Source organism: Octodon degus, unplaced genomic scaffold, assembly GCF_000260255.1.
Source record: "Octodon degus isolate 3935 unplaced genomic scaffold, OctDeg1.0 scaffold00244, whole genome shotgun sequence".
Lineage (NCBI taxonomy): Eukaryota > Metazoa > Chordata > Mammalia > Rodentia > Octodontidae > Octodon > Octodon degus.
In genome coordinates, this window is record NW_004524820.1 from 2,277,279 (window position 1) to 2,285,082 (window position 7,804).

At 40.4% G+C, this 7,804-nt stretch overlaps 1 pseudogene; it reads right to left on the reverse strand.

Annotated features, from left to right (window-relative positions):
• Positions 1–5,385: 5,385 nt before the first annotated feature.
• LOC105740945 lies at positions 5,386–6,960 on the reverse strand (annotated as a pseudogene).
• Positions 6,961–7,804: the final 844 nt, after the last annotated feature.

Below are 7,804 nucleotides of genomic sequence, written 5' to 3' on the forward strand. Positions count from 1 at the left end.
ATGCAGAGTTGAAGACAGAAATTACCCTCTCCCTACCTCAAAGAAAGTAACATTTTCCCATTTTGCATGCCCCTCAACCATGTATGGATATTTTATGAAATTTAGCACTTTGTATTTAGAGATCTATTTTTCTTTTTATTTCTGTTACCCTTAAAATCTAAACTCTGGTACTTTGATTCCTGAATGGTTAGCTTTTGTCAGCATCTGTAGGCACTTAAAGAGCTCTCTCTCTCTCTCTCTCTCTCTCTCTCTCTCTCTCTCTCTCTCTGTACTTCTTTCTCAGACTGTCTCAGAGGAGCTGTGTGCATGGAATTAGAATCAGATACAGCTGACTGGTGATCTTATTTCACCACTTTTGGATATTTGACTAGTTATTTAGTGTCTCTGAACCTCCTCTTACTTTTCTGTGTAGTGAGTAGAATCATATCTCTTCTCAGGTTGTACAGAATGACTACTGAGAGGGCCTTCCCCAGCACTTGCTATATAGCAAGTGCACAGTAATTATAAGCTCCTTTTACTTCTTTTGGTGTCAACACTGGGCAGTTAGGATGTAGGACGGGGGAGGCAGGTGCATATGTTCAGTGCAAGCTCCCTAAGATGGTAGTTTTGTTCATGAAGAGTGCCTGACAGAGGTGAGCTGGGTAGGAATGGGTTAAAGAAGTTAACAGGCTGCCCAGCTGGACTGGTTCTCAATCAAGGGCCTGCATAAAAAGTCAGCAGGGACAGAAGTGGGGGCTAACCATGCTGAGAGTGCCTTTGGAGGCCAGCTGAGAAGTTGCTCATCTTTTGGTTCAGCCTGTTGTCAAACCCTGGAGTGTGTATAGGGGGTAGGGGACTGGTAAACTGGATGGCCTTTGTTAAAACCGAGAGAGAGAGAGAGAGAGAGAGAGAGAGAGAGAGAGAGAGAGAGAGAGAGAGAGATCAAGCAAGCGAGAGAGCAGCATTTTATACTGAGCCTGACAAATAAAAGACCAACCTGAACCATCTGGTTCTACAGCATATGGGAAACACAGATTTCTATTGTAGATGACCAAAATATTAGACTATTGAATCTTAAGGCATCTGACTATCAAGAAGAATTTGAATAATGGAATAAAGAGCTCTTTAGAAAGCGACTCTTGAAAGAGTGGTGAAAAAAAAGAGGTTTAGATGTCATTAAGTGATTACTGATTTTGGTGCAACCCATTTTATTACAGGGCTTCTGATTGTTACAAATATTAACTCACTGGTACTTAAGAGTATCGCTATGTGGAAGGGAGAATTGCTCCAGTAGACAGGAGAATGGACGTATGCTAGCAGAGAAGTCAAGAAACTGCTCTTCCTGATCAGCCCTGACATGGAACTAAAGTGCTCCCTTGTGCGCTTGTGTTTATAAGCTGTCATTGGCTCACAGGGAAACACAGATTAAATACAAAAACCAGAATCTGCTTTTAATTGCCCCCAAACAACAGTTCTCAAAAGGCCTTCTGGAATGGAGTTAATTAATTTTAAAAAATGTATCAAATTATTTGATAATCACTTAAGTATTTTTATTTTTAACAAGCTGTGTTGTTTTCTGTTTCTTTTGAGATCAGGTTCAACCCTTATTAAAAGAACAGGACAATAGTAATGTAAAATTCAACCATGAGACTGTTTGAGAGAAAAATAGCAAAGGTTAATAATTTCTTTTCTATGCATACAATATTTTTCAAAGTCTATAGTGGCAGAGAACAGAAGAATAACTCCCAAAAAGCTCGATGAATATGCCACCTGTAAGTATTAACAAAACACTTGATAGACGCTTTGATCTTCCAATCTAACCAAATTGATTAGGGAAGCCTTGAGAGTAGCATAATGCTTTCACTAAGTTGATTTTTAAATGGTGGGATAAATTTGAACATATTTAAAAGTGAGGTGGTGTATGGAGGGCAAAAATGGTTAGTCATCGTTGCTTAATTGTGTTGCTAATTTGTAGAGAATGCTAAGTGATATCTACAGATACAGAAAGGGGACAAGTGCCAATATTGACTAAGTGCTTAAATAGAGGCCCAGCAGAACCAGAAATATTAGCAAGAAGTTAATGGCCAAAGGCTTGGAAAAGTAAAAATACATTTGTGAGAGTACACCAAAGCTGCAGATGTTCGACCTGTGCAGACTTTGTCATGACCGGGAGCAGGGAACCACATAATAGTAATGCCTGGTATTCATCAAGCATCTGTCTTTGGAGGTTTCAAAGCACTTTGGGTGTGTATTATCTCATTCAGCTCTGTCCCCTTTTGTCTGGCCTGGCCCGAATAGTGGCAATGGGGGATGTGGCCAGCATGCCGGCTGCAGACTTTGTCTTGTGTTTAATGACATAAAGGCAAAGTGTCTGGGGCAAAGGGCATTTGAGGGAGCAAAGAGGCTCATTGATTTTGCACTTGGAAATTTTAGCAGGAAACTGGGCTGTGACAGGCCTCAGTTTGGTTTTTTTGTACATGATTTTGAGAGGCGAGAGGATGAGCTGAGTTGAGAAGGCTGTGAAGAGGTGATCTTTGGATGAAATCAAGGCAGGTGGAGATGAGATGTCTCCACAGTCACACTGCACATTTGAAAAAAAGGACTAAGCCTCATCATGAGCCACTCTGGATGTTTAGATTTGGAGTCTGCATAATAATGAATTCTAACATTAAGGTAGTATCTCCAGGGCTATGGAACCCAGGCGACGGAGTAGAGATGGAATTGCACCTGTTCCACTGCACCAGACCATTCTAGATTCTAACGATATGTTTTTCTTCCTTAGCAGGAGAAAGATATAATTTAGAGTTAAAGCAGAGTTGGAAAGATCAGCTTGTGACTAAGTGAGCTGATGATGGTATTAGAAGATGCTAGACTCAGGTTGAGGGAAATTAATGAGAATGGACATTATGAAGCTGGGAATGTGGAAAGGAGATTTAAAAATCCTTCCTTTAAAAGATATGTTTTCGACTGTGACACAACTCCTAGTAAACTCATCCATATTTTTGGTTGGTAATAATATTGTCTACATAATAAGATCTGTGTCTACTTTTAGCCAGAGGGGCAAATCTTGCAAGGACCAACACACACCATGCAAAGGCTTGTGTGTGTTGCTCCCAACTATAATGCATCGAATGATAATTAGGAAAAATTAAAATCTACATGTGCTTCTAGGAATATAAAGTCCTTCGATCTGTAACTCATGCTTTTCATCAAAATAATGAGAACAACTTCACAAAATCTCATAATCTTTCTTTTCCCAGCACAGAGTTAAACTGTAGCAACTTAATTTTCTGCCTTCCCAAAAGCCCTCAAATAAAGAACAAATAGCTATGGAGAAAAGTTGAAAGTATAAAAGTTAAGCAGCTTTGCTCTAAAATCATATGAAGTATTTACATACATGCATTCAGAGAGAGTTGATGAAAGAACTTCCAGGAATGAGCACCCTGAGGATCCCTTCAGGAAGCGGTAGAGGTAACCAATATAAGCCATTTTCTATGACTCTGCAGCAGCTTTGAACACATCCTCCCTCTTTGTACTTACAGTAAAAACAACTGATTAGAGTAAAGGAAACAGCAGTCAAGCAGCCACATTACACAGACAATGCACAGAGACAATTAATGAAACGTGATCAGTCTCGACATTTTTCATATTGCAGGGGGAAGTGTGCATAGGATCTTATTACCTAATAAACTCGAGCATACTGACAAATTCTGAGCACAGCACTAACTGTCCTGGTATACACTCATTTGGTCTCTTTTCCAGATTTTTGTTAAAAACATACATAGAGCTGCTCAAACGCCAACTCCCATTAATAATATATTATAATGCATCTCTTATGAAGCATTGTTTTCATCACTGACCTTGCAGATTTTTTCTGGAGTAGGCTGACCTCCGAGGGTCATCTGAGGGAGTCTGTGCTCCAATTCTAAACATCAACAGGACCACTCAAACATGAAATCGCTGTGTCCAAAGAAATAAAGCCAGCTACTGGCTGTTTTAAAAGAAGCTCCTTCTGTGCTGTGTGGTGTTGTTTTGTTTTGTTTCAGCATTAGCATCCTGACTTGATCAAAAGACAAAATTAAATAAATGAGCAAATAATAATACATAGCCATTTTTCCAACTTTCCTGGTCAATCCTGCTCACATCAATCGGCAGAGTTTGTGGACCGACTTATACCTAAACAACTACAGGCTTTCAAACTAATTAGAGAGCAAAACATTACAGGACTCATAGAGTTTGGCAGCTTCCGCTAAAAATAAGAGTTCAAAAGTATATGTTATGAAAACAGTAGGAAGTTTCCAAGGAACAGCAACAGTGAATGACCAGCATGGCCTTCAGGGTCTCTGTTTTTGTGCGTCTTTTCTTTACATTTCACGCTACTCGATAGAGGAAGCAGCTCAATTTTCTGTGCCACTCACACTTGATCTAATCTATAGGATCAATGCATCGGAGCTTTGATCACTTCTTTGATTAAGCATCTTTTGACTCTACTGAAAGTGTTAAGGCTAAAACATTATTTCACTTGTCTATAAATATTCCATTGTGATATTTATTTTTTTGCTAAGAAACTGCTATTAATTGAATATAATTTCTGAAAGAAAAGATGCTCCTTGAATAAAAGTTTCCCGGGAATACTTCATAGACTGATGAAAGTACTTATCTATTAATTTACAAGTTTGAAGTAAATTATAATCAAGAATTGGTAAGTATAGGAAAGCAGAAGTGAAATATTGAAGTGTTGTTACCTCTACACGAAGAAAGCAAGTTCTTTCAGAGGTGAGCGACTTTCTCCAAATTCCCATCAGATATTCCCTCATGATAAAGAAGAGAATTGCTCTTACTAGCTTGCTGGTCAATTAAGTTAGCAAAGTCCTTTCTTTGCAACACAGGGTAAGAACCCCGGACCTGTGTAGAAGGTGAAAATAATCATGAAGAATTGCATTTTGATTCTTGTGGCAGATGTGGTATTACTGACCAACCAGAGACACCAAAGCACGCTCCCAGGGCAAGGCAGAGCTGAGGCCACAGTGCCTGTGCTCAGGCAGATACTTACAGCAGCCTCATCTCTAGTGCATCTTCTCAATCTCACAGAAACTTAATCCAATTATGAAAGTGACCTGAACAACAGATATAGGAAGCAGACATCTGGGAATCAGGGTTGCTAGAACAACATAGCTAACAAATACAGCACTCAGAGTCCAACTTAGAATAAAAAATTTACTAATGGGAAGTTTTAGTCAAATTGAAAAGTATTCTACATTTTGGAAAATGTTAACCAACTATTCCTTCCTCCATTTTTCTCCTTTTATTATAACAGCCCATAACCGAGAGCCCCCAACCCATAGGACTGATGGACTTTTTTTTTTTTAATGTATCAGTCATCTAATTAGGTTATAGGTAAGAAATTTAGAACACTAATTTATGAGGATAAATTCCATTTGTCAGAGCAAAAACAGATTGCAGGTAGCCCTGGAGCTGAGGAACAGCTTTGATTTTGCTAAAATCTGTTAGTCCACTGCTTTCTGATCCACCTTTCGCTGCTCTGAAATCTAGTATCTCTCTTTCTCGGAGTTGAAGATCTCATCCTCCTGGTGTCTGGGTTTCTGCAGCTTCTTCTTGAAGCAAGCATCAGTGAAGTGTTTGGGGATTTTCACTTTGCTGATATCAGTTTTTGTTGAAGTGGCAATGACAAATTTCAGGTGTGTTCTTTGTAGAGGAACATGATTAAGGCTAAGGGGCCCAGTCATAAGTAGAAAGCCACTGGCAACTGCTTCAGGAAGAAGTTGCCTCTGTGATGCCTGGTGAGGATGAGCACGATGGTGCCGGGAGTGATGTTTGCTCAAAGTTTCCCCACATGCTGACTGAAGGGTTTCTAACCAAGGCTCAAGAGCTTTCGGGGCACATCTTCAGGAGGTTAGTATCTAGGCATTTTTTGAAACTTAACCACCCAGGTACCTCCGTTCTTGTCCCCACCGACTTGTTTTGTGATTGTAGCAAGAACTTTCTTTTTCTTCTTAACCTTTGATTTAGCAGCTGTGTACTTTCTCTTGTACAAAGGCTTTCTGGAATACACAGCAGATCGGGAGTCTCTACCAATTCTTCTAACCAAGACAGGATTTCAGCTGCAGTGGGGCTGCCCCTTCTTGGACATTTTGCCTGAACTTTACCCTTTATACCAGTAGCACTGGCAGAAGCCTTCTTGGCTTTGGGTTTCTTCTCTTTAGTGTGTGACTTCTCAGGTTTTTCACCTACTATCTGATGGACTTTTTCAGCCTCTTCACTCTCTGGCCTAAGTGGGAGTAAGAGCTTAATTTGAAAAACATATTTGTATTTAGACAAAGATGATACATCTATAAATGCGGCAGTGGTGCCCAAGATTCTTCCTTCTCTGTTGACCTTTCCCTCTCTCTTCACCTATCTTTTGCTATTTTCATTTTACTTTTTTTTTTTTAATTTTAGTGCAGGGTCTACAGAGTCTCACTACACAGATCGGACTCATAGTGATCCTCCTGTTTTCAACCTTGCAAGTGCTGGGATTACAGGTGTGCGCCACCACACCCAGTATCAATGGGCCCTACCAGTGGGCCAGCACGGTATGCCGGGTATCAAACCCCATCCTCATTTTAATGTCTCAGTAGCCATGCACATCACATTCTTTTATATTTATTTTTTCAAAATTTTACAACATCCACTCCCACCCCCTCCCCCAATACAGCAAAGCCTTTTGAAAATCTACATTGTGCAGACAGTTCATAGGACTCAAGCCCCTGGCTTTTTCGTACGAAGATTTGACACTGTTTTTTGTCATATACTGTGTCCCTCTCAGTCCTGTCACACCCAACGCCATCTGCCTGCCTTTCTTCCTCCGTGCTGGATATACTGCTTGTAAGGCTCCTCCAAGCGCTGCTGCTCTTTGGTCTGCTCCTCCTTCTCACTACCACCTCTTAGCTGATGGCCCAGCTTGATCCGAACTGAAACCATTACTCAGAAATCCATGTCCGTAAGCATAACAGGCCCCTGGCATCACTGTTGAAATATGCAACCGATATTACCACTCAACTTTTCAAACTCTCTCTCTCTTTTTTTTGTCCCTGTAGCTCCTGTTTCCGACCTCGTCTCCTATTCTCACTCTAGTTAATGATTCTGTTCTCCAATCAGTTATCTAAGGAAGAAACATGTGAACTATCTCGCTTCCTCTCTCTCTTTCACTCTTCTATCTAAATGCTCTTTAAGTTCTGTCAAAGCACCATGTAAACTTCATTCAAAGCTGCCTGTCCTTCTGTAGATGACACTCTCCACATCCTCATTATCCCCCTTGTAGACTCTTGTCATAGCTTTCTTCTGAGCTCTCGTCTGTCAGAACTGCCCCCTCGTAGTCTGTACCCTGTTGACAGTTTCTAAAATCCATACCCCGTGATGCTGCTTTCTCCATGAGCTTTCAGTAGTGCCTTTGCTTTGCTTGCAGAATAAAGTCTCACACTGCCCATATATGACATGAGGGTCTCTGCAGGATCAAGCCTACTTAAGTCTCTCAGGGCTTTGTACACCTCTCAGGCTCTGATCACACTAATGTATTGATGACCACCTTCCCTTCTTTCTTTTCTTCCTAAGTGACTTTTGGCTACCTTTATCCTCTTAAGTGGTGTCTTTGTACTGATCATTCTCAAAATTATATCTCCTCTGTGGACCATGCCTCTGACTTCAGAATAACCAGGTATCTTCCATCTGTATTCATTTGCATGTTTGGCTAATACACGTCTCAGAGTTAACACGCTTTAAAACAAATTCCTGATTTTTTTAAAGCTCCTATTCTTCTTAGCCATAT